This window comes from Ambystoma mexicanum, chromosome 8 (genome assembly GCF_040938575.1).
Source record: "Ambystoma mexicanum isolate Mex_15411 chromosome 8, UKY_AmexF1_1, whole genome shotgun sequence".
NCBI classification, from domain to species: domain Eukaryota; kingdom Metazoa; phylum Chordata; class Amphibia; order Caudata; family Ambystomatidae; genus Ambystoma; species Ambystoma mexicanum.
In genome coordinates, this window is record NC_090929.1 from 458,817,731 (window position 1) to 458,844,421 (window position 26,691).

A 26,691-nucleotide genomic window follows, 5' to 3' on the forward strand; every position below is an offset into this window, starting at 1 on the left:
AGTTTTCGGGTTGTAATTCACCGTGTAAGAAGGGGGAACTGCATCTTTGTTCTCGTCGGTTCTTACACGAAACGTCATCACAGATGTTTTAACTGGTGGGGACAATCTATCTTGTCTATTTTGTCGTGTTATTTTTCACATACTTTTTCTCGTAGGTTCTGGGATCATCACTCGCGCTTTATGGAATATGGAACAATCCACAGGCCTCATAATTATTTCCTCAAACTCATTCATGTTTGTTCTCTCTAATTGACCCGTACTACTCTTATTCCATTTCCCATAGAACATTGCACTTAAAGATGCACTACATGCAGAACTTAATGGTAATGGCTGTACATACCAACCTATTCCTTTCCCAGCATGCTCTAGTAAATGGGCGCATACCCAACAATTAGTTTCCTTTAGAATTGCATGCGTCATATTCATAATCAGTAACAGCGTATTGTTCCCATACCCTTCTCTGTGTCTTTCTTCCATTGGGGACAAGGTATAAGTAATCACCTGAACCTGGCTTTCAGTAGTGGATATATTAACTATTGGTAAAAACATTCCCAATGGGTGTATAGATTCCACATACCATAACACCAACGCTGTCGTTATTGGTGCTACCACACTCATGAAGCACATGATTATTGTCAATGCCAGCATACAATTTTTTTTACCATGCATTTTCCTTAAGTTTACAGTCTTTATAATTAACTCATTCTCAGCAGCGGTGCAGGAGGAGGCTGAAACCGGTCCCGACATGTTTCTCATCGTCCTTCTTCTTCCTGATTAAAGTTTGTCGTGGATATCGCTCTTCGTTGTACTTGTCCTGATGTCAATAAGTTCAACAGTAATGTCAACAGTTTAGTCTGCCAGCCCTTTGCAGCCTGGATTGCTTATTCGTTCTAGGCAAGATCACTTGTCCTCTCTCACACTGCTCAGAGGACTTCTGAACAGTTCTCTATTGCCTTAGTACCATGTGTGCCCAGCTTGTCCGCTCTGGTTCTGGACACATGTACTTGTTATGATCGCACTGAGGAACCACGAGTCTTGAATTGTCAGATTTGCACAATTCTCACCCTTCTCTCCTATACGCCTCTAGTTCCTTCTCCGTCCATGAGCGGAACCAGAGGTTAACATAAGCACCAAAGAACTGTGGATCACTTTGTATTTTGAGGCCGTAAATCATATCGCCTCACTCGTGGTATTGTGTGATCCGTGAACAGTGCCGGTGCACTTCCAGATCCAGGCTCAAAGTCAGCCTGTGGCGCTACGGCAGGTGCTGGTGTGCGCCGCGCCAGTGATGCAGATTCGGTCTTTGGCGTGCTGGCAAGTGCTGGTGGGCGCCAAAGGGGTACACGTTTAGTGTCTGCCGGTATTTGCAATGCAGATTTCGTGTCAGCCAACAGAGATGTAGATTCTGCTGGGCAACGTTGGGGCACTCTTTGCCCTTCCCCCTTTTTGGCAATCTTTTCAGGCTTCGTTTCGAGTTTCACTTCTCGCTCGGGCAGATTTGGTGGCAGTTTACTTGCAACAGTTTCTTTCGTTTCTGGGACCGCTGTCTCTTTCCGGTTGTCTGGGTCAGGCAAGTCTTTCAGCGAAGATGGGATCTTTTTGGCATGGGTGGCATGGATCCACGCCTTCCGTCCATCCACCCGTATCGCCGTCTGCGTTGCCAAGAGTACTTGATAGGGGCCGCGCCACCTGGGTGCTAACGATGATTTTCTTTCAAAATTCTTAAGCAGCACCCAGTTGCCTGGCTCCAGCGCGTGCCCCGGACCGGTGTATCTCACTGGTAGAGCCTCCTGCACCTGCTGATGAATCAAACTCAATTTCTGCATTAAAAGGCCACAATAAGTACTAAACACAGGCTGTTCTACCTCCCTAAGTCGTTTTGGCTGAGGTGCGCAACAAACATTTGCCTGCCTCCCCATTACGATTTCGTACGGCGAGAGCCCAGTTCTAGCCTGTACAGACGTACACATGCATAATAGCGCTATTGGTAATGCATCCACCCAACTCAACTTGCTTCCTGCACATATCTTGCTTATTTTTGACTTGAGGATCCCGTTGTGCCTCTCCACAAGACCGGCCGAACTCGGATGTCTTGAACTATGAAATCTCTTATTAATCTGGAGACCCGCACATATCTGTAATATCACTGCACCCACAAAGTGTGGACCGTTGTCTGACCATAGGACACGGGGCAAGCCAAAACGGGAAAAATATTCTTTAAGCATTACTTTTGCCGTACTCATCGCTGTGCAGTCTTTTAAGGGATATGCCTCCACCCACTTGCTGAATGCACAGATCACCACTAAGACATATTTTAAGTTTTGTCATCTCTCCATCTCTATGAAATCAAAATGGATTACCTCAAAAGGCATAGAGGGCGGGTCAAAACTGCCTATTGGAGTCACTGTTCCCTTTCCTACATTGTGTTGTAAACACGTGATACAGTTCTGCACCAACCTCTCTGCATTTTTCTTTATGTTTACATTCTGCCATACCGTAGACAGGTGCTGTATTATTTTTCTCACACAGATGTGAGTAGGGCTGTGAGCCATTGTGACCATTGTAGTCACATAAGAATTTGGCAACATCCAGTTTTTAGTTCCCTTGTCCACCCAACAACCCTCCAGATCTAATTCAGCAGAGCCCTCAGCCCACCCTTGTATTTCATCGGCCGTGGCTTCGGCCTGTATTTCTTTGACAGTGGCAATTCCATCTTCTATCATGCAGGGCACTTCCTCAGACTGGACTGTCATCATCTTAGTATTTAAATCAGTGGCAGTTTGTTTCGCAATTCTGTCTGCAAACGCGTTTCCCTTTCCTACTTTGCATGTTACCTTTTTATGTGCCTCACATTTCACTATTGCTAGGTGCTTTGGAAACGTGAGTGCAGACAGCAATCGTACAATCAAAGGGCCATGTTGAATTCTGGCACCATGTGATGTCAAGAAACCTCTCTCAGCCCAGAGTCGACCAAAGTTATGAACCACCCCAAAAGCATACTGACTATCAGTATATATATTCACATTCAAATTTTCAGAAATCTCGCAGGCTCTGGTCAATGCTATTATTTCTGCGCCTTGTGCCGAGTTGTAGGGAATTCTTTTGCTTTCTACAACGTTCTCTAGGGTAGTGATAGCGTAGGCGGCAGTTGTCGTGCCATCAGGTAGTTTAAAACAAGAGCCATCACAAATTAACTCTCCATCTGGCTCTTTTTGTGGGGTGTCACTTAAATCAACTCTCCCCTTTGTTTCTTCCTCAGTGACCATTAAGCAATCATGGGGTGGTGATTCGTTGTCACCAATTTCTTTTATGGGCAGTGGCATTAATTCTGCAGGATTTAAAGCGCTACACCTCATAATTTGGATATTGGGCGCAAACAAGACAATCTCATATCTTGTCAGTTTAGCAGAGGTGAGGTGTTGCGTCTGTGTCCTATTTAATAGAACGTCTATGGCATGTGGCACCATCAGAATTAAAGTATGCCCCAATACCATCCCTTCCGTTTGTTTCACCGACGCAGCAGCCACCGCGACAGATCGCAAACATCCTGATAGTGCGCGCGCTACAGGGTCCAGCGCGGAAGAGAAATAGCCGCACGGCCTATTTCTTCCACCTTGTTCCTGTGTCAAAACCGCCAATGCACATACTTCACTTTCACACACAAACAGTCTAAAAACCTTTTCACAATTTGGTGTGCCCACAACTGGAGCAGAACACAATGCAGTTTTCAATTGATCAAACGCTCTCTGACATTCCTCATCCCACTGTAAAGCCCAAATAGGCTACCTCCTTTCGATTATATTGAAATTTCTTCAGACTAGCTTTATGGCCATGTGCCGCTAGGTGTGACAATAGTAATACAGTGCATTCTTTACAAATCTCCTCTGTGTCAGCAGCTAACAACAGATCATCTATGTATTGCAAGAGTACGCAACCCTCTGGTAATTCTAGCATGTCTAGCTGCCCTTTCCATGCTCTACTGTAAATACTCTGACTTTCCGTGTATCCTTGCAGAATTTGCGTAAATGTAAATGATCGTCCTCCTAATGTGAACGCAAACAAATACCTGCTGTCCTTGTCCACCGGAATGCTAAAGAAAGCATTTTTTAGATCAATTGCACTAAAGTATTCTGCTGAGACAGGTATCATTGTCAATATTGTAGTGACGTCTGGGACCAAAGGAAATTGTGGATCTACTACTTTGTTCAGCGTGCGCAAATCAATTATGAAACGGTATGGTACTTCATTGCCTCCCTTTTTATAAACTGGAAGAATCGGGCTGTTGCATGTACTGCCTGTAATTTCTTCAATCACCCCTAATTTCACCAAATCTGTAACAATACTCTTCAATCCTTTCTCACCATCAGCCGAAATTCTGTATTGGGGAATTCTCGGCAGTGTAACACCCTCTTTCAAAATGATCTTTACTGCCTCTATTTTCAAGCATCCTACATCATTATCATGCATTTCCCATATACAGGTTGTCACTTTACTTAATTCTCCTGGTAAAGCTTCAGACATGAATTCTGACACAGGGGCATTTTGTGGCCAAATCGTTAGAAACAGCCCGTCTGACGTACAATGTATAATCACACCTAGCTTTTTCAATAAATTTAATCCCAACAGGTTCTCCCCACAATTTGCTGTTAGGAGAAAAGGAAAATGTTCAATGAATGGTCCTATGGTAACTGGGACTGGTTGGGACACTGGGTTTATGACGGTGTACCTGCGAACCCTTCGGAAACATTCTTTTGCCCTGACAGTGGTATATCCGGAACCAAGTGATGGTCTATTGAACACTTTTGCGCTCCTGTATCTACAAGGAAGCAGTGCTCCTCATTCCCGACTCTCATTTCTACGTAGGGTCCTTTCTGATTCACGGGAATAGACACTGGTTCCGACCCCTGCCCTGGGCTGTCCTATTGGGGAAAAAACACATCATCCTATGTGTAATCACTACTATTACTGTAATACGTATTTGGCTGTGTATCGAAAACGTTCCCACTCTTCCCTCTATTTCCCCCACTCTAGTTTCCATACTTTTGGTTTTGCTGGCCCTGATTCTGGTTAGGAGCACTTTGGTTTTGGGCTTGGTTTTGATTACCTCCATTATTGTGGTGCTGCTGCATACTATTCCTATTTGGTCCATTCGCTCCTTGGTGCCCTCTGTGCTGTCTTATCTGAACAGACCCATTTCTATTCTGCAGATGTGGACATTGCGCTCGCCAGTGTCCTTCCTCCTTACAGTACGCACACTGATTTGGTCCCAATGGCCCCCCATGCATATTCAAATTACTCCTTCCTTGTGCATTCCCTCTCCCTCTATTATGTCCTGCTACTTGCTGCAGTAGCACCCGTGTCTTTAGTATGCATGCTTTCAAGTCTCCGCCCACCTGTTTTAACAACAATAATTTGTCCACCATCGCCTTTCGCCCCGGCCATGGTAACTGTTGCAGTTGATTATGTGGCCCTAGCATTTCCTTCCTATCTCTCCCCATATCCTTACCCCTGTACCCAGGTGCAGTAAACATTTCAGCATAACCATTATCCAATTCATTTTTAAGTTCAAAAAGTCCATATACATGTTCCCTTACTTCTTCTTCTCTTTCTCTACAGCGTGCTAATGCATTCAAATCTAACAATCGCTGCCGTGGTAATTTCCCATTAACTGTTTCCATCTCTCCACCAAATATTCACCCATGCATTCCAACACTACCTGTCTTTCGTTGCTTCTTCAGAAGTCATACATCAAAGCCAATGCTGCCGTCCCATCATTCCCGTCTATATACATTTCTGCCTGTTGCTGCAATTCCACCTTCCTGCCTTGCTGATCGCACTGCGAGTTACCCTCGTGCATCTACCTTGCTCAGTCCCATCTCTCGCCCCCGCGGTTTCAACTTCAACCCCGGGAGGGACGGACGATATGGAGTCTGTATCTAAGGTGGGAGGTGCGGATGGGACAACAGGAGCGGGGAGTGTCTGCTGTGGGCCTGGTTGGCTAATAGGAAGTGTTACGTGCGTGGTCTGTGGCTGTGGGAGTGCTTGAGGTAAGAGAGGTGCTTGAGCAGTTGTTACTGGCGTGTTTGGCCTTGCTTCTGATCTTGGGCCTTGTTTTGTATGGATCAATATGTTTTCTATCAATTCATCTGCTATGTGCAATTCTCGTTGTGGGTATATTTTTTCTATATTCAACTGGTCACATCTACCTGACCTCCTTAGACTCTCAGTCCACTCCTCCTCCTCCTTTTCTTCCGCTACTTCACATTTCGATTTATGCCTGCATGCATGCTTCGCTCTACTTCTAAGTCGGAGCATTGCTTCCCTTCTCCAGTCCTTAACGATATCAAATGCTGCAGGACGCGCTTTCTTTCTTATCAACACCCTTTCCAGGTTATCTATTCTCGCTATCTCAAAACTACCATTTATGGGCCACTGATGGTCTTGTTGCTTTCTGGTTTGCCTATGCCAAGTCTCACAGAATATTATCGCTCCCACACCATACTTTACATACAACTCATACGCCAGCGTTCCCCCAGGTGGTGCAATTTGGCCATCTTCCAAAGATTGTCTACCACAGCGGAAAAACCCTGCTAGGGTGGACAATACCCCAGGCATGTTTCAACCTTCCCCCTGGTTGATCAACCTTACATAGGGTGTTTGATTTTGCAAAGTCAACTCTCAACCAATATCAGGATTACTTTGAATCGGGGAATGACTCACCTGATAAATCAATTTGTCCTCCAGGACACAATTCGTCTGTATACTGACGCAACCAATGATGTCGTGTCTGCGTTTCTTGGCTTGCGTCTCGTTTCGGGACCCTCGCCTCCTTGTTCTCTGGCCAGATACGTCGATCAGGGATCAGATGTGTGCAGATCTGCAAAGGAATCTCTCATCACTTCTACAGGGCGCCCCGAACACCTCTTAATCCCGGCTCGATCGTCCCATCCTCGCCGTTCTCCGCCTTTACTCAATTACAACGTACACGATGGAACAAGTGGGGGAGGGTCCCTATTCGGGCGCCATCTTGAAAGGGGCCCAAAGGGGTCTCTCACGTCTATGGAAACAAGGCAAGTCACCACACACACGATAGATACGCCAGACACAAGGTTGTATTCCCAAAGCTAGGGTTTATTGCAAAGGAAATAGTCTCAGTTGGCCAACTCTGTCTCACGCCCCGCGACGTGTATCTCTAGACCTCATGGGACGCAAGAGAGCGAATTACGTACATCAGTTACATATATACAAAATGCATATCATACAATCAGCTGTGACATGTTTAACACCCCCCTTTATTGGGTTTCTTTGAACTCGGTTTGATGATGGACACTTCTGACGAATATGACACCTTCAAATATATATTTTAGTTACAATATGCAATTTTGCAAGTGCAGAGACATCTTTTACTTGTTGAATAGAACACAGTGCTTCTGTTCTTGGAAGCAAGCTACATACAGGGGAAGAGTCACATTCCAGACCTTGCTATCTATGAGGTGCTATTCGTGTCCTGGGAGCCGACAAGCTCTACAAGGCTCGGTAAAGGGGGGCCGTAAGAAGAGCATAATTCAAGCCTTTAGCTGCTTTATTCTAACATATTCTACCATATAACGAGACTGGCTGGCAGCTGTGAAATGATTAAATGCCCTGCGGCTCTGCTTCAAGGCTACATTCGGGAGGGTGCCGGGCATTCCTTCCCGGCGCTGCATACGTTGTGTTTCAACAAACTCTTATTAGCCTCGCGGCCCTGCGGCCTTGTCCTTTCACGTTCAGAAAACAATATTAACAGTCGAGCAGTGTAAGCAGAAAATCTGCTGCAAAGCAATTTGAACAGGAAGCAATGAGCAATTGTTAGAAAACAAAATGGTGATCCTTGTTACATCAAAATGGCCATTCATTGGTAAACTCGGAAACCTGTATTTCTATCGTATCGTGCATGAGACGGTTGGTCTTCGGCCACCAAAATACGTTTGCCGTCAATCATGAGAGGTATCCATTTTTCTAGACTGACAGTGGTTTCCCGCAGGCAGCCACCAATCACTCACATAAGGGCTAGTCCATTCAACTTAACCCCAGCACAGATCCACACCCTGTACCGCCTGGACAGGGACACCATCACCACCATAGTGAATCTAATACATGAAGACTTGGTCAGCCTGATCAGCATCTACACTGCCATCTCCCCTGTGCTCAAGGTGGCATCTGTGCTCCACTTCCTGGCCACAGGCACCTACCAGCACACAGTAGGCCAGCTGCTTGACATCTCGCAACCATGTTTCTCCAGTGTACTAAACCACGTGCTGGATGCACTCCTAAAGCACGCAAGGGCCCTCATATCCCTACCACGGACAGAACAGGAGGTGAATGACACCAAAATAGCATTTCATGCTCTGGCAGGCATGCCCAATGTCATTGGTGCCCTCGACTGCACCCAAGTGGAGTTGGTAGTCCCACATGCCGTGGATGTGGTGTACCATAATCGGTAGCTATATCACTACATCAATGTGCAGATGGTGTGTGATGCCAGCAAGATGATAACACATTGCTGTGCCAGATTCCCAGGATCCACGCATGATGCAATGGTGCTGCGGAACTCCTCGCTACCCCGCTATATGGAATGAGATGCTGCACGACGTGCCTGGCTGCTGGGTGAGTCTGCCCTCTGGGCCATTGGAGTGTATAGTGGGGGTGGGGATACATGCATATGCAACCTGTCTGCCCTCTGGGCCATGGGACTGTATTGTGGGCCGGGGGGTACATGCATATGCAACCTGTCTGCCCTCTGGGCCATGGGAGTGTCCTGAATGAGGTGTCTGGACACTGTCCATGCTGGCAAACACAGTGCCCATAATCATACAAATAAGATGCATGACACAGAAAATGGAGGCTGACATATTCGGGCCGCACACCAATGTGTAAATGTCAGACTCACAATCAGCGCACACCCCTGAATTTGTCCACTGGACATCACCTGACCGTACCCACAGCACCACAATGCACCATCACGCAGTGACAAAGCTGAATACACATGACCGCATCGAAGCACCTCACAGGTCCTACATCCATGAGTGTGCAGTATGAATTCCCCCTCAGGGAAATCCCCTGTAACTGCCCCTACCCGACAGTAACACTGCATAACACCATGGCAACATGTGCAGATGAATACAAATGGGAAAACACATGTGACAAGGATGCCTTAAATTGGACCCATTAAGTATTGAACAACACCTACATGGGTGCGATTTGGTGTGGGAATCACCCACAGTAAATGAGAACCAGCATGCAAGTCGACACCCTGCATCATCCAAGGAACACATCCCTACACTGGGGGACCCTACCAACAATCATATTGTGCCATTGTGACTGGTGTGAAGACGTTGAGGGACACGTGCATGGCGTCAAAAATTATATGATAGACTAAACAAGCTGTATCACGTTGGGCATTAGCCTAATGCATCAAACATTGCCCAAAATGCATTTGGTCTCATCCCCTGCCACACAAACCTCACAAGTGAGTACATCATGGACCTTGTCACTCCATCTGGGTGGTTGGTGATTTCGATGTCAAGGCCCCTTAGTCATGTACGTCACCCAAGACCAGTACCATGGAGTGCCAGGTTGTGTACAGGGCAGATAGTTGCGCAGATGTGAAGTCAATAACTGCCATTCACAATATACTTCATATGAGCATGAACGATGTACAGGCTGAGGACAAATGGAATAGAAGAAATACCCTTACACATACCTTATTGTGCTGCCATGCAGGTGATGCTGGCTATCCCCTGAAGCCGTGGCTCCTGACCCCTGTCAGGAATCCGCTGAACAGGCACAAAGAGAACTTCAATCGTGCCCATACATGCACTTGTGTGGTCATAGAGCAGACCTTTGGCCTGTTGAAGGCACGGTTTTGCTGCTTCAGCAGGTCGGGTGGCGCACTCATTTACGGTCCTGAGAAGGTGGGCAAGATCATCATGGTATGTGCCAAGCTGCACAACATTTGTATCCGGCGGAACGTTCCTCTGCCACCTGACATGGACCAGCCACCACCAGGTGAAGAAGAAGATGAGGAAGGAGAAGATGTTGCACATCGGCCAGGCCGCGATGCACATGAGGGACGTGCTGTACAACAATCAGTGATAGGCCATAGTTTCTGATGCACTGGGATGCAGAGGGTGATATGGATGTGGGACCCTGGACACTGTGACAAGGGGAATATGGGCACTGGGTTTGGGGATGAATTTGCACTGTACACTGTCATGCAATACATTTAAACACACTGAAGAAGCAATGTCCAGTCATGGATTTTTTTTCACAATGGTTGTATTGAACAGATGTTATTTGCAACATGAATGAACCCTCCACCCCCCACACCCCTACAAATCCCCTCCCACCTCCCCACACCCCCCAACAGCCCCACACACCCTCTCCCACCTCCCCCATCCCCAACAGTCCCACACACCCCCACACAGCACCTCCCACCTCCCACCTCCCCCCACATCCCACACTCCACACCCCAACAGCCTCACACACCCCCTCCCGCCTCCTCCCACCCCCCAACAGCCCCACACCCCCCTCCCCGCTCTAGATGCACTTCCAGGCAACATATGCAGTGTACACCTGCTACTGCCGCCCACTTCCCGATGGAGGGGGTTGCATGTCTGAGCGCTGCATGCTGCGCAGGGACCTGCGCACAGGGCTCGTCTGAGTTGAGCTGGCAGGCGTGGTAGTGGAGGAAGTGGATGGATGTGGCTCGGTTGCCAGAGGATGCCGCTGCTCCATGGTGTTGGCCATCCTCTCCAGTATCTGGGCCACAGTTGCAAAGCCCTCACGGACCCGCTCAGAATTTTCATCTATGGCCTTGATGATGGCCTCTGTGTTGTCCCTCCTCACCCGGTGTGTTGTTTCCCCATCGGCAACATATTGCTTTACAAGAGCATGCATGGACTCTTGACGGCCCTCCATCCTCGATAAACGTCCCTCAAGGTGCCGTATTGCGGGGGAAGTGGAGGTTTCCATGGTTGGTGTGGACGTGCGCAGGATAGGGCTGTCCACTGGTGGAGACCAATCCCCTTGGCTGCCCTGGCCTTCAGGCTTATGCTGTGGGGTGCCCTGTGGTGTGTCCTGCGGGCTGGGCATATGTCCACCATCCCCCAACATGCTGCCTCCTTCATGGGTGACCTCCTTATGCCCCTCGTCCTCATCGGCACTATTTTGTGCGGATGCAGCAACCTCCCCAACTGAACTTGTGGCTGCCGACTGCGTGCCATCATGGTCGCTTGCCACAGATGTGGCCTCATCCTGTGTGATGTGTGTCTCCAGGGGGGGTAGGGGAAGGTGATGATGGGACTCCATACTCTGCTCCACAAACTCCTTCAATGGCCTCCATGTCGTTGGTGGAGCTACAGGTCTCTTCCTACCTCAACAGCTTTATCGGGGAGTTTGGACCACTGCCTGTTGCCAGCCCCTGGCTGCGGTTGGCCGATAGGATGTTTCAGACCCGCAGGTGCAGGTCGTCCCACGCTTTCTGCAGTTCTTTACTGACCGTGGAGTGGTTCCAACCGCACTCACCTTTCTGGCAGTCTCCTCCCGTATTCTTTTCTTCGGTAGCTGTGCTGGACGGCGCAGGTCTGCACTGAAAACCACATCTGCCTGCTCCACTAACATATCAGCGAGCATATTTAGCTCATTGTCGCTAAAACACGGTTTTCGCATACGTGCTCCGCCTTTCTTGGTGACTTTCAACATTGTCCACCAGTAGGGGTTGGGAAGTTGGCCGCTCAGGTCATGTCTACGGAGGATTGCAATGGATTGTGTTTTTTAAGATGGCCGCCGGTGCGTTTCCTGTTCCAGCGCAATGACGTTGCTTCCTGTGCTGATAGTGACGGTACCTGTAGTGAGTGTATGAGGGTACCGTTATTTAGGGTACCAACGGCGCCAGAGGTGGTTTCAGATGATTCCTTGATGCCGCTATCAGGGGCGTGGGGGGACTTTACTGGCAAGCCGGTGCGTGCATCTGTTACCAGCATGCAGGGACACACGTGCACGCAGACTCGTAATCGTATGTTATTTGCGGCGTGGGTACAGCACGGACACTTTCATACCGGCATGCCGGTAATGACGGTTTATTACCACCTATCTCGTAATGAGGCCCAATGCCATTGAGTTTTCAACATTTAGGGTCTAGGCGCAATTGTCAGACCAAACAGTCCACCCATTACAGGTCACGGAACCAGGATCACTGACTTTAGGCTTCTTGGCTTTAATGTGTTGCTTTACAATCTTCTGGCTTTTCCTTATCAGCCGCTTGGCTTCGCCACCACTTGTCACACATCCTTTCCAGTCTTTGGGCCTTGTCACTCTGCATTCATTCATAATAGTTCAATTGAGGCTGTTTTACTCACAACCACCTTCGTATTTATTTATTTATTTATTTATTTTTTGGATTTGTAAAGCGCACTGCAGCCCTCTAGGCAACGAGGCGCTATAAGTATACTTAAGGAGGCTTGCTTGTGGGTTACAATAAGCGGCCCAATGTGTGAATCTTAACAACATACAGTTACTTATAGAGTTGAATTACAGAGTACAATGTTCTACAGTACAGAGTGTGTCGAGTACAGATTATGGCAGTGGTAGAGGCATAAAGTAGAAAGCAGAAAGGCTCTTTAGACAAAGAGCCTTGTCTTTAGGGCCTTAGGGAAGGCAGCATGGGACACGATGGATCTAATCTGGTCTGGGAGTTTGTTCTAGAGAGTGGCGGCCATAGTTGGGAAGCTAGATCCTCCAGCACGCACTCTGCATGAATGGGGTACTGTGATGCAGTTAGAATATGCCGTTCTTGCGGGTCTGGAGGCTGTTTGTCTGGAGATCCTTTGCGTAAGGTATCTGGGGGCGAAGCCGTGAATACATTTCTGGGTAAGGGCTAGTGTTTTGAAGACGACCCTTTCGTTAATAGGTAGCCAGTGTGCCTGTCTTCTGATCGTGGAGATGTGTTCCCTGCGTGAAAGGCCAGTGGCTGCCCTTAAGGCGTTGTTCTGCGTTATCTGAAGTTTGGCCAAGTTCTTTTGAGATGTGCCAATGAAGAAAGCATTGCAGTAATCAAGTCTAGAGCCGATGAGGGCTCTAGCTATGGTGATACAGTTCTGTTGGGTAAGGAATGGTCTGACAGCATTGATCAGTTTGGCGTGGTAAGCTGCCGAGGACGCGATGGCGTTGACCTGCCTGTCCATGGTGAGGTTTGGTTCAAGGTATACGCCTAGTGTTATGATCGCTTGTGATACTGCGATATGGATATTGGCGATTGTGAAAGTATGGTATTCCTTGGCAAGTTTATTTAGAGTCAGGGGGGATCCTATAAGCAGGAGTTCCATTTTGTTGCTGTTTAAACAAAGCCAATTGTCTGCCATCCAAGATTGTATGGTGGAGTAGATGAGGTTGAGGTTGTTAGAGTCAACTAGATAGTCTCCTGTGAGAGGTATGAGCACCTGGGTGTCATCTGCATAATTAGTATATGAGGTGCCCAGTGAGTTCAACATTTTGAATAGGGGTCTAGTGAAAAGGTTATACAGCGTAGGGGCTATGCATGAGCCCTGTGGGCCCCCACATTTGATAGGACTCGGGGTGGCATTGGCCGATTCGGAAAAGACCTTCATTACTCTCTCCTGAAGGAAGGAGTTAATCCAGTCACTGGCCTTAGGAGAGAAGTTTGCCGTGGAGGTGAGATGGTGACATAGGGTTTTGTGCTCAAAGAGGTCGAAGGCAGCGGAGAGGTCAAGTAGCAGGAGGAGAGCAGGTTTGCCTGCATCTCTAAGGTCATCTATTTGGTTTTTCAAGTCTAGTAGTGCCGTTTCTGTGCCATGGCGAGGATGAAAGCCAGACTGGCGAAGTCCAAGAAGGTGGTTGTCCTCAATGTATTTTTGAACTTGCAGGTAGGCTGCTTTGTCCAGGATTTTCAATAGAAACGGAACTGTGGTGATGGGTCTATAGTTCCCTGGTGTCATTGGATCGAGAGGGTTTCTTTAGTAGAGGTCTCACCCAGGCTTCTTTAAGGGAAGTAGGCAAATGAGCTGTTTGGAAGGATGAGTTGATGAAAGCAGTAACAAATGGCGCAAGTGCTGGTGCACATTCTTTGATTATGTGAGCCGGGCATGCGTCCCCTTTGCAATTGGAAGGCTTAATGGATTTTATGAGGGCAGTGACCTCTGGCTCGTTCATGGCAGTGAATTCAAATTTGGGTGTCCGGTTGTCAGCATCGCACGTAGGGGGTGCTGTGTGGGAGGCTATGGGGGAGGCGAGGGCTTCTTGATGGGCAAGGATTTTGGTGTGCAGGGTGTCAAGTTTGTCAAGCATGGCACATTGGATTTGGTTGCACCATGATTGATCTTTAACAATTGTGGTGGGTGGAGGTGAGGGTGTTTCCAGTTCCCTAAAAATCGCGAAGATTTCCTTGGTCCCTGATTTTGCATTGTTGATCCTAGTATTATAGGAATCAGCTTTGGCATGAGTGATGGCTGTTTTATATTCTCTCGCAATCGTCTTGAATGCGGTTTTGTTCAGTTCAGTAGGGTTTCTTTTCCATGTGGAGAGTGATACCCTTTTTTTGGCTCAGAGATCCATGAGTGCTTGGGAGAACCAGGCATTAGAGTGCTTGGTTTTCTTGGCTTTTTTGGCTGTAAGGGGTGGCAATGATGTCTACCGCAGTGGTGATCACCTGGTTGAAGGTGTTGGCTAGGATAACAGGTTCATTTAGAAATGGAGGTTGCAGAGCTGGAACTAGAAGGTGCGGTAGGAGAGTGTCTTTTGTCAACTTCTTGGAGCTTCTAGAAAGAGTGGCAGGGAGAAGGATAGAGGGTCTGGCGGGCGCTCAGGACGTGTCAATGTGAAAGTTGATATAGAAATGCGGAGTGAGCAGCAGAGTGAGGTTGCAGACAGCGGCAGACCGGAGTCTTTCTGCTGTTTCTCCACTTTTTTCCCAGCATACCTGTCTACAAAGGGGCCTCCCACCCGCGGAGCGGCCGCGGAGTGAGCAGCAGAGTGAGGTTGCAGACAGCGGCAGACCGCGGTCTGAGCGTGGACTTAGGGAAAAGCCACCGACATGGATACACATTCGTGTACAGGTGAGCCTGAGAGGACTACACCTGCAACGCACCGTGTGAACGAACAGCCAGCTACAAGGGCGGAGCTACCTCAACCAGGTACGGCACCCCTTACCTATCACATGTGGGGAGCGGAGGGTCCCGCTGACTTTTCAGCCCTCCCAGCCGCCCGTCCGCTCTCTCCGCCTCTCATGCTGGAAAAGTCCCCCCTCCACGAATCCTGCTTTCCCGTTACCCTACCTACTTCCCTTATTCCTCCCCCGCCTTCCCCTCCCCTTACCTGTTCGATTTTGGAGGTGGAAACTGTAACAAATCAGCGGGTGCTCAGGCCTTTGAAGGAGACTTGTCCGGGAAGAGGACCTCCTCGGAAGCGTGGAGAGAAGAGCACTGCTCTCAAGCGGGTGCCGAAGCGCACTATTTCGTCTGATCAAGCCGAGCCTTCTGAGACACCTAAACTCAAGACCGCGAGACTCCTGCTGGACAATTCCTGCAACGAAGTGTCCTGCCGCATACTGGAAATGGAACAAGGCAGGCCTTCGCTCTTGATGGACCTGAGAGACAATTCGCTAGCAGAGACTCAGCGGGGAAGAATTATCGTACCAACGACGTCGCCCCCCGGAGATGCACGTGTGTGCCGAGAGGGGGAGGAGAACCAGACCGCTAGAAATCGCACAGCTTGCGATCCATTGCTTACTGCTGAAGTGAATTGCAATAGCCCCAAGGGAGAAAAAGATCAATCTGAGACATATGTGGGACAACGTCCAAGGACGGCAGCGACCACCGACGATGAGTCTTCAGAACATCTAAACATCAAAGACAGTGACCAAGACGCCACGTCTAAGCTGTTGGGACCTGCAACGAGAATTTTATGTGCCGCGCAAATTCATACTGCATCAGCACTAGAAAATCAAGAGTGCCATTCAAAGGAACCCTGGCTGATGATATCCGGGGCTAATGAAAAATCTGGAGAAGCATCCAATTGTAAAAATGCACATCGAAATCCGGCGGTTTTTGATCACTCAGAGGATGGAAGTACTGAGGATATCGAAACCGCCACGGAATCGGGCACTGCAATTAAGACCCTGGTAAAACCGACCGTCGCATATTTCCAAATGAAAACCCAACTCTCGTTATCCGTTCCCACAAGAAAAAATGGGAACGGATAACGAGAGTCTGGATACTACATCCTTAACGACGATCTGCAAACCGCACCGTTATAATCATAACAAAGTGAGAAGCAGAACGACCCCAAGACTGAAAGCTCTACCAAAAAAGAAACTAGGGCCAAAAGCCGGTCCCATCAAAGGCTGCACAGTGGCAGCCATGAACGACTTTTTTAGAACGAAATTGGAGCTAAACTTAAATCAAGGTCATGAGCTGTCAGACAATGAAATTCTTGAGAGTCTAGGTGAAGCAGAAACAAATATATCAAGATCTGAGTGCCTTATAACAGAGGCCACTGCGAGTCCAGATTTAATGATCAGTCTATCAGATAAAGCACAAGGAGGGTCCTCTACTCCTCTAAGATGGCATTATTCTAACAACCACAAGAAGAGGACTGAACTTAGTGAGTCAACGGGAAAGACCACTGAAACAAGTTCCCAAGCTTCACTGGAGGCTGAACTAAGGACAGAAAAGGAGAGAATTGAAGAAGAGATCTTGACCCTAGAGCCTAATACATACTTATATGAAACTGCAATTACAGAAGGTAGCCTTACCAAAGAACCACGAGATATGGACCCAAAAAGTGCTAAGAACAAGAGACCACAGGCAGACGAGAAGCTAGTGATGGACGTCGGAGCAGCGTTGCCTCCAGCCGAACAAGGCCCAATCGTTTCCCCAAAAGAACATGAGATCAACAGGGAAAAAACAAACCTACTGCATCGCGCACGATCCGTGACGCGGTGTCCTGAGGAAACTCAACAGTCACATTCACTAAACCTCGTGCAGCAAAGTATGGACCAATCAACATTAATGTCGTCAGTGACGATAGCAATGGCACCATTCACAAAGATGTACGAGACTATAAACGACACGCTTCGGGACCAGATGTACATGCTTTCCGTAATGCAATCAAAATTGCAATACTTGGAAGGCTACATAATGGGGACCCAAAACCCTGAAATGGAAAGAATCACGCAAAAAAAAGGACAGGTTGCAACCTGCAGCTGCGCTATTGCCTATGGATTCCATCCCCCAGTTGAGGAATCAGAGTACAAACAATCACAAAATCCCAATACGGATCAGACAGCCCCCGTTATCAGACAGGACGAAACGGTTGGGCTACTGGCTCATGACGACAGAGTCACCAACATCCCCAACATCGAACAAGGCGAAGAGCCACTGGACGCTATTATTGCTATCCTTGACGAAGGAGAGAATCACATGGTGACGGAAAACGAAGCAGTCACGATGGGGGCAAATCAAGAAACAGCTAATCCCTTTTCCTACATCCAGACTGGGGAAAAATTTGGGAACCCCAGCAAAGATACCATTGCAAAGCCAAAGAACTTTACATTTGGAATATTCTCGCAACAAAAATCAATTGTCAATCAAACTTCGAAGAAGGATGGGAACAGACCAACCACTTCTTTGGTCTCTCAAATACCTCTGAAGCAGTCAAAGGTTGCCGTTAGGAAAAATGGTCTTGCAAAGAGAGCAGTGAAGAAAACAGTTACTCGAACTACTGATGAGAGTGAAAAGCGATCTAACCGCGCAAAGGAAAAAGAACCAGCCCTTATGGTTTTGGAGCAGTCGGACGGGAGTATTGTTACTGTGGATGAGACAGGATCCGAAAATTATCCAACAAAATCGTCAAAGAGAAAGGTACATAGAGCGATCATGGACTCTCCCAAAAATGAACCGCCGCATAAGGTCTTTATGTACGAAATTCCCGATTCTCCAATAGAAGTAACAGTGAAAACTCAAAGACCGCAAAAAGTTGACTCTATATCCACCCGGAGCTCAAGGCCTAACACCCAGAAAGAACAAAGACCAAACGAGAGATGTAGACACGACACAAACATATGGAAGGAAAACAAAATCCGGTCTATTCCGGCTTATACTCGAGGCCAGGCGGATATAGGAGAGCGGAAAAAGGCTCGTAAACCTAGCCACGATAACAAAAAAAAGACCTCAGATTCTTACCTCCAATATATCACTGAGGTGAACCAGAAAAAAAAAGGAGAAAGCATATTAGAACAAGACCAAGAACGGAAAAAAGCAGCAAAACAAATCCTAACCGCCCATATGTTAAGACTGAAAAACATCAACTCAAAGCAAGAGGATATAACTATGAACAGATCAAATATTCTAAAAATCCTGACTCAAATCACAAGTTTGAAGCAGATTGAAAATAAAGACCTGTGGATAGTAGAACCAAGCACCATCGGGAGAACTGATTATTCTTATATACACCTCTACTCGGAAAATACTAAACGATACATACTGAGAGAATCCGAAAACCTATTATCTATGGGATTTGAACTAACGGATCCCAAACAGGTCAACGTAAAAAAGGACTTATTCACACGAACTGAAAGAGTCAAGAGAAACACAAAGGTCACCCCGCAAATGAGCACTAGATACATCAGCAAAATGCCTCACGCACAACCTGGTCGGATGAATCGAAGTCCACCCAATCTAAGAAATGGAGTGGTTAATCAGAAAGAGAGAAAAAGACCCGAGATAACTCCTCAAAAAGACACGCATCGGGAACAAAACACCCATCGAAACAAACGACCCCTACAATCCAACTGTAATAACTGGTCTCCCAACAACGATGGTAGACTAAGTTCAAACGAAGTGGAATCTTGGACATGGCACAGAACCGAAGCTTCAAATCATAAAAATCACTAGCAACGATCGAGAGGAATGAAGACCTCTATGTGCTCGGGAAAGCCAAAAGAACGAAAGACACAAACTCCATCGCCACATCCATTAAGACTTGGCAGTTGGAATACGAGAGGCTTTGCACATTTAACAAGAGAAACCGATGTTAATCTGGGAAATTTCGATGTACTTTGCCTCCAGGAGACCTGGTTAACTACTAAACCCCAACTAGATGGTTACGACATAGCATTCACGTGTGCTAGAAAAGGTGAATCGGGAAGACCATCAGCAGGCCTCATTATCGCCATTAAAGCAGGATCAGGCCTGGAAATTTTTAAAATACTAAAAACTCCTTACTGGATACAAGCCTTGCTTCTTACAAGAAAATCCTATACACTGAATCAAAAGGAAAGTTCGATTCTCTTGGTCAACGTCTACTGGAACCCTCAGGTAACAACCAACGAAGACCTCCTCAACGAACTTCAAAACGCTTTTGAGGAAGCACAGAAGACATGGGACGACCACAGTACCATTATAGGCGGGGATTTCAACGCCATATGTGAAGGAATTGGCAACCGTTCTACATCGCCAAACCTAAAGTCTCCCGTGCGGGAGAGAGGCATTTTTCTTGACAAGATCATGGCCGAACGAGACATGCACAACCTTCACTGGCAGCGAAATAAGGCAAATCTGGCAACTCCTTCATGGCAACGAGACGACCAAAAAGGAACAATAGACCATATATTCGTCTCGAGAGACATCTTGCCAGAGATCTGCTCCTTTACAATCAGGCCAACAACTTTCAGTGACCATAATCTCTTGGTGACAGAAGTTTGGGCCGCCAAACCCCAAACGATTCTGAATAATCTGCCATTGGAGACAACAGAAAAAGGCAAGCGAGTCAAAATATCTGCAAAGGGCATACGGGAACTGGAAGCCCAATTCGCTGGCTCTCAAATCCCAGGATCAAAAGCGTCTAAAAGAAAAGAGTTTGATCTGGATTACACACCCCTGCTAACCAGATTTCTAATGGACCCAGTAAAAGCATCGGTGGAGAAGAAAGATCAATCCTATCCCCATGCTTACAATAAAGATCTGGTAGTGAAAAGGAAGGAACTCAGAAGACTCAAAAGATTAGCACAAAGAACTCCATCCTCAGAGAGCAACGAAAAGTGGCTAAAATCGGCCCGGCACTACAGAAGCTGGCTTCAAAACCATCACTACCAGCTATACCTGAATGATTCTCAGCAAATGCTGTCAACCATTTGTGGCAAGAAGCCTAAAGAGTTCTGGAACTTGATCAAAGGAACACAAAAGAATACCAACGAGAGCATCCAGAACAACGTGGGCGAGGCGCGCTGGATCGATCATTTTTCAAAATTATTCGCACCCATTAGTGAAGCGAATGTAACTGAAACTTCGATGAGCGACTGTTACAAAAAGACAAGCCCATGGTCTATCCCTGACGATAAAGAGTCTATCCTAGACAAACTAAAGAAACTAAACAACTCGAGGGCTCCTGGACCCGACGGGATTAGCAATATGGAACTGAAAAAAAATCCTGAGTGCTTGGGCCAACATCATGAGTGAACTCTTCTCCAACTGTAACAGAAAAAGAGCAATACCACCAACATGGCGAAAAGCCAACATTCTGCCCATTTACAAGAGAGGTGCGACCGACGACCCGAATCAATACAGGCCCATCGCCCTCTTGGACGTAATGGGGAAAGTTTTTGCGTCCTTGGCCCTAGATGCGTTCCAAGAGTGGACGCGTTCGTCAAAAGCAATGGACCCATTCCAGAATGGTTTCATCAGAAACTCTGGAACTTCAACAAACATCCTACTCATGAGTGTGCTAAAGGGAAAGGCTCTTCAAAGTGGCAATCCAATCTACATCGTTTTTATCGACCTGGTACAAGCGTTTGACCAGGTAGATAGGGAGCGCCTATGGGTGAAACTGGAATCTAAAGGCTGTCCGGAGTCAATTTTAAATCCAATCAAGGCTCTACATCAAGAGACATCAATCCGAGTTCGTTTGAGTGCAGATGGTCGACTCTCTGAAGAAATTGAAACAGCACGTGGAGTCAAGCAGGGTTGTCCTTTGGCTCCATCGCTGTACAACTCTTATATCGCCGATTACGAAGATTCCACCCTTACGATCAGACATTTTCCCCCGACAATGGGAGGGGAGAAGATAGACCGTCTACTGTACGCGGACGATATCATCCTGATGGATTTAACCCCTATAGGCCTTCAACGACAATTGGACAACATGGTAGAATATATGTCGGAAAACAACTTACGCCTTAACACCGCAAAGACTAAAGTGCTCACCCTGGGTAGATCCTCAAAGTGGAATTCCAAGTTTACCTGGCACTGTGACGGAAGGAAGCTGGAAAGAGTGGAAGCCTTTAAATACCTTGGGATTACAATCAGTAACGATAAAGAGGAAAAAACCATGCTTGAAACACTCTGGATAAAGTTAAAAAATCTCACAGCCCAAGCTAAGGCCGTGGACAAGAAACACGGCCGTTTTTCGATTGTACCTATCGTGAGATTTTACAAAGCCAAGGTCGTTCCTACCCTAATCTATGGGATGGACGCAATGCTGCTAGCTCCGAACACCATCTGGTAGAAATTGGAAGCTTTCTTTTGGCAAAGGGTCCTCGGTTTAGCCCAATCCACTCCAATTGCACTAATAAGACGAGAGCTATGCACTTCCTCACTGTTGGCAATAAAACTGAGAGCCACCCTGATGTTATACCGCAAGGTAATAAACAATCCAGAAGCCAGAGTACTGGACCTCATACGGAAAGAACTTAATGAGGGAAATAATCGGGCGCTTGTAAATTGGGAACAATCCAACCGGAAAATGTTGGAAGAACTGGATCTTTCTGTTGAGACACTCATACACAATCCAAACCGAGTGTCGCAAAAACTTTTAGAAGCAGACTGGATCCATACTCAAGAAGTGGCTTGGTCGTATTCCATCACAGCAAAATTACCAACTGCTCCAATGAAGCTAAATGATACGCGTGGCTACCTACTGAGGTTTCCAGATAAGAACCTAAGTCGTCTGTTCCTAAGATTCAAGCTGAACCAAATAAAAACCAACGAAATTTTGGCACTTCGTAAGCAAGTACCATCGAGTTCCTGACGCTTCTGTCAATCGATAAACGCCATAGAAAGCACAAAACATCTGCTAATGGAATGTACCGGGCTCAAAACGAAAAGAGATAAATACCTTGCAGTCCCATTGAAAAATCACCTCACCCTCGATGAAGAAAACCTCTGGATACTCCTGACGAACGGGAACAACATTAGATGTGTTATAGGAGTAACACTCTTCCTTAAATCCTTGAAGCTCGAGCAGGAGGAATTTCCTTAAGCCTAAGCTTATTGAATAAAGATACATCTAAAAGGAATCCGGACATTTGATATATGAAGACTACTCATCCTATATTTTTGTAAAAATTGTGACACAATTAAAAAAAAAAAAAAAAAAAAAAAAATATAGAAATGCTCTGACCAAGGTAACGGGGTGATGGTGGAGAAAGGGATGGGACAGTTGTGATGTGCAACCCAGTCCAGTGTACGTCCTTTGATGTGAGTGGGCTTGGAGATGCTTTGGAGAAATCCAAGGTTGGCTAGTCCTTTTTGAAGTGCGGATGCATTGGAGTCATGGGGATCGCTTAGGCCGAGATTGAGGTCGCCGAGTAATACTACCTTGGATGTAGTTTTCAGATTGTGGGAGAGGGAGTGGATGATGGATTCTTGGAAGTCACCTAATGGGCCAGGTGGGTGATATACGAGGTGGAAGGCAATGGAGGAGTTGGGGGAAGTTTTGAGTTTAATGAGGAGGTATTCCGCATTATGACCAAAATCACACTGAATTCTTTTAATGTCAAGGGTGTCCTTTGCTATGATGGCCACCCCTCCACCCCTTTGACCTAGCCGGTCCTGCCTGAATATGGTGTATCCTGCTGGGATGGCCAGTGAGAGGGCAGGGCCAGAGGTGTCTTGCAACCAGGTTTCGCACACAAAGAGAATTTCTAGCTTATCTTTGGAGATAAGATCATGCACGTCAAGTGTGTGAGCTGGGATGGAACGGGCGTTAACCAGGGTGCATAGGAGGAGGTTGGTATTGGGCTTACAGTGTTTGGTTGGTGTGATCAAAGTGGGCTTAGGGGCAGCAGAGTCTAGCAGATCAACAAGGAAGGCATTTACTGGCATAGTACTAGGGGCAGCAGAATCAGACAAGGCAACATTATTGAGGGCAGCAAAGTCTAGCAAGGCATCATTACAGGCATTTACTGGCATAGTACTGGTGGCGGCAGAATCAGACAAGGCATCATTACTGAGGGCAGCAAGGTCTGGCAAGGCATCATTACAGGCATTTACTGGCATAGTACTGGTGGCAGCAGAATCAGACATGGCAACATTACTGAGGGCAGCAAGGTCTGGCAAGGCATCATTACAGGCATTTACTAGCATAGTACTGGGGGCAGCATGGTCTGGCATGGCATGAATGGCAGTAATGCCGGGTGGGGCATAATATAATGCAGATGTAGTAGCGCCAGTAGCACTTACATGATGTGCTGAAGGTGCCTCAGTGCTTGAATCCACACGGTTGCAATGGCGCGATATGGTGGCTGTGGCCGTGAGCAGCTGCAGCTGGAGGAGGTGAGATTCCGGTGCGCATGACTGCAGAGGCGTTGAATGGGGAGCAGGAGCAGTGTTCATGTCCCAGAGAGGATCAGTGTGTGCTTGGTCTAAATGCTTCCCGACCGTTTTGGCGAGCTCGTTATTGTTTCTAGCGACACAGGTGGGTCGTGTGCAGTAGGCGGCGCGTCTACCATACTCAGGCACACGAAAAATGATTTGGCTCCTGGAGCTGAGGTGACCGTTTCGGGTAGTCACACTGGGCTGGAAAGTGCAGGGGCGCTGCGAGGCAGTGCGCAGACGTAGGGATTCGTTCCTGCATGTGAGAGTGGGCGGGTTAGTAGCGCAAGTTGGGGCATTTGCATTGGATGGGACGTGGAGGCCAACATCGAACAGCTCCGAGCAGCGGAGAGCTGCAGAGAGAGGCGACGGCCTTTCCTGTTGGCCTTCCCTCGGCGGCTTCGCCTCGCGGTGCGCCTCCCCTCGTATGACTCTCTGTCACACTTGTGCCCTTTTCTGTAATTTGGTTTCATCTGGCATTTGGATTATTCGCTTTATTTGCTTGGTTTATTCCATTCAACATGTATAATGTTTACTTTCAGGGTTTCATTCCATTCAGTGTTCAATAAAAATTCATGCCGCTTATTTGTAAAGTTCCCTTCAGTGCGTTATTCAATATACATTGGTTTCACCATATTTTAAGGTTCCATTCGGTTCAGTAATCAACAAGTATTAGTTTTGGTAAATTTTTCAAGTTCTATTTAGTTTGATATTCAATAAACATTGTTTTCGCTCAATTGGAAAGTTCCATTAATTTGGCATTCAATAGGCATTGTAGGAGCACTTCGTTGTTCAAGCGTCTTCCCCTGACACTCACTAGCTTGTGAGGCCTCAATCTGGTGGTTCCCTCCGCTTACTCTTCACCGTTGAAGCTGGGAAATTCGCCTGTACGCACTCCGCTCACCTTCCACGTGTCTTTCTCTGCACCTGGGCACCTCGGATGCTGCTTTCTGGATGCGGGCGGAGTCCTCACTCCTTGGTGCTCTCTCCTTGCTCCTGCTGCTGAGCATGTTTCACTGTGACTCCCAGAGTGCCAATACTTATACGGTCCACTGGCTATAGGCTGTGTAAGTCTTCTAGGAGGTTTTCCGGCGTCCTGGCTCCTTGTCCGTTCCCACCACCGCTGCCTCCTCTGAAACACGGTCCCCTGCTGGTTCCTTCCACACAGGCCTCCTTCATGCTCACTGGTAGGGTCTACTGGTTCCTTTTGTATACACCTGCAACCCCTTGACAGGCTGCAGGTGTGGATCTCTAATGATAATTGCCAGACCATAGTTAAAGGGACATGCCTGACCCTCATAGCTCCTAGTTGTCATCTTCCTCGTCCCAGTATGAAAGTGGCGAAAGGGGTTAGAGTTCATTAATCCTAGTTGCTTCCTCTTCATCTCTAAAGTGGTGGAATTGTATAGTGTTTATTACTCTGTCGCCTCTTCTTCGTCTCAGTACTGTCAAGTGTCATATGTGGGTAAATAAGGGGAACAGCTTTACAATAACCTATAAAGGACAGGGAAGGGTTTGGTGGATTCTCAACAGGATAAGGGGATACCATGTCTCTTCTGTTTTATTCTTACCCCTTTTCTTCTTTACCCTTCTTCTGGTGTTCTTATAGTGATGCCATCTTTGGGCACGTTCCGGGTCAGTGGGAGAGGGATAGCAACACCCCATAACCATCTCTGGGATATAGGTTTCGCCCTGAAATGATAGTGAAGAATACTGTGTCTCACCTGAGGACATTTAATTCCCACTCCCCAAGGACCTTCCAACCAGGTGATCCTCCCTCGCTTCTCCAGCTCCAGTGTTGGAATCCAAGAGCAATGGCCTTTCCCCCTGAGAAGGTGACCCAAGGGGAGTATATGTGAGGACACACTCCGGTTTCTTACACTGTGTAAGTATGCTAGTGGGTCTCGTGTATGATTGAGAGAGAGGCGGTATGAGTGTGTGACTCCTTGTGCGAGTGCTGTGAATGTGTACTGATGTTACACTCACCTGATATCCCCGAGGGGGCGTCTGGAAGGCTCTGAGATCTGGAACCCTGGATGTGTAGTTGCCAGTGCTGAATAATGAATCTGCAATTACAGAAGGGAGGATTTGTGATAACTGTCTCTTATGGGTGAATCTCCCACCTCACTCTGACCGATTCCCTTCCCACTGGGTTCTTTTCTCACCTTAGTTATTTGTAGGGTGAGCTATCCTTCCTGCGTTTCTTGTGCAGGCGTGCTTGACGTTTGTTGGCGAGCTGCCCGAGTTGCTTCACTGGGTCAGTACGCTTCCTTGGGCCGAGGCCTGCTGTGACCCCGAATCTGCTGGTAGGCAGGTAGGTTTGTTAATTGTAAGTCTTTGTTCTGTTTATGGTGGGAATTTGTTAATGTCTTTATCTCCTTCTTTTCAGGTGCGAAGGTTTTGATGCTGGCGTGCTGGATGGAGAGGCATGTTTTCTAGGTAGGCGAAAGCGCGAAGTGCAGTGTCTTTATTGTCTTTTAAAGCTAACCTGTGTTTTCTTCTTCTTCTCCTCAAAGGCTGCTGTGGTGCTGCGAGTGAATGAGAGCGCAATGAAAAACAGGCCCCCGGAATCCGTTAAGGTAAGTACAGCACTGTGTGGTTGTTTAATATTGAAAGCGAACCTGAATATGTCTCTTTTCCTTTGCAGATGTTGCTGTGATGGTCCGGATGGAAGCGTGGCGTAGCGCGATGGAATTCAGGTAAGACTGATGGAATTCGATGTTTTGGAAGCACGCGTTGTAATATTGTTTTTCCCTTTCTCGTTATTGCAGTTCACAATGTTCGAACAACAGCTGTGGTAGCGGTTCCCCGGAAGTCCTTAAGCTAGTACTCACAGGTGAGTGATGTTTCTTCTTCTCTCGGTTTCCACAGATTGCAGCCCAGTTGAGATGCTGAGTGCTGGATGGTGTTTTCTCAGGGTAAACAGGATAATCTTGTTCTTGTTCTTGCGGGATACAGGAAGATGCTGAAGACCAGGAGCTGGACACAGTGAGCGTCACGCTGATGGTTGCAGAATAACACAAAGCATGTTCTGCAGTCAGGGTGTGGT